General features: G+C 41.7%; 1 pseudogene; it reads left to right on the top strand.

Annotated features, from left to right (window-relative positions):
• The first annotated feature begins 334 nt into the window (after positions 1-334).
• LOC102865179 lies at positions 335-685 on the top strand (annotated as a pseudogene).
• Positions 686-1,396: the final 711 nt, after the last annotated feature.

Raw genomic sequence — 1,396 nt, forward strand, 5'->3', positions numbered from 1 at the left:
ATTTTTTCTTTCTAAGTTGCTATCTTGTTGTTTTATACAAAAGAGTCGGAACTGACCCATAGCTGAGTCTCTGGCGGGTTTTCAGGGACAGTTAATCACGACCCATCGCTGACCCTCAGGCGGGTTTTCAGAAGCAGTTAATCCCAAGGGAGGAGATTGCCCATCCTTCTTCTGCTGAGCTGCTAGAGGCCTCGAACTGCGTGCCTTCAGGATTGCAACACAGCTTCTTGCCACTAGGCCATCAGAGCCCCAAGTTGCTATCTATTAAAAACAAAAATTATGTCTCTTTCTCTTGGGCTTGCATCAGGCGACAGCCAGGTTCTATCGCTGAGCCATGGCCAAAATCAATGCTGGGGACCTTCTCGGAAAGAAGAAGGAGGAGCTGCTAAAACAGCTGAACGATCTGAAGGTGGAGCTTTCCCAGCTGCGCGTCGCCGAAGTGACTCTCCAAAATCCGAGTTGTCCGAAAATCCATTGCCCGTGTTCTCCTATTATTAACCAGACTCAGAAGGAGAACCTCAGAATATACTATAAGGACAAGAAGTACAAACCCCTGGATCTGCGACCCAAGAAAACACGTGCCATGAGCCAAAGGCTCAACAAGCATGAGGAGAACCTGAAGACCAAGAAGCAGCAGTGAAAAGAGCGCCTGTACCCACTGCGGAAATATGCAGTCAAGGCCTGAACTTAAAGAAATAAAACACAAAACTAAAAAAAAAAAATTGTGGAATTTTGGCATTCATGACTTAACAGTAAAATATTTGCTGAGTTTTCCATGATTATCTAGCTTAAGGAACCATTGCTTATCCATTTTCCTGTATGATAATATTGCTCCATTTTATTAGGATATTCACTATCAGATATTTAAATATTTTGAAGAGTTAAAGTGTAAGTCTATATAAATGACTACTCACTGCCAGTATAGTGTGTAGGGAGCTCTGGTGGCCTAGTGGCTAGAAGTTGTACTGCCAATGCAAAGGTACATGTTTCAAATCCATGTGGAGAAGAGATAAGCAATCTCTTCTCATGTGATATACGGCCTCTGAAAATCTGCTGAAGGATCAGCTTAGACTTGATTCTGGTTCAATAGCAATAACAATGACAACAGCAATGTAATGTGTGACTTAAAACTCTTCGTTGAATGAATTAACATATATATATATATATATAGTTTTTTCATGCAAAAGTTTTTGACTTGGTGAATCACAACAAGCTGTGGCTGACTCTGAGAAGAATGGGAATCCAAGAACATTTGACTGTGTTAATGTGAAACCTATACTTGGACCAAGAGGCAGTCATCAGAACAGAGCAGGGAGACACTGGATGGTTCAAAATCAAGAAAGGGGTCCATCAGGGATGTATTTTGTCTCCATACCTTTTCAATCTGTATGCAGAA

The sequence above is a fragment of the Elephantulus edwardii genome, unplaced genomic scaffold (genome assembly GCF_000299155.1).
Source record: "Elephantulus edwardii isolate Elephantulus edwardi_28Jun2011 unplaced genomic scaffold, EleEdw1.0 scaffold00009, whole genome shotgun sequence".
NCBI classification, from domain to species: domain Eukaryota; kingdom Metazoa; phylum Chordata; class Mammalia; order Macroscelidea; family Macroscelididae; genus Elephantulus; species Elephantulus edwardii.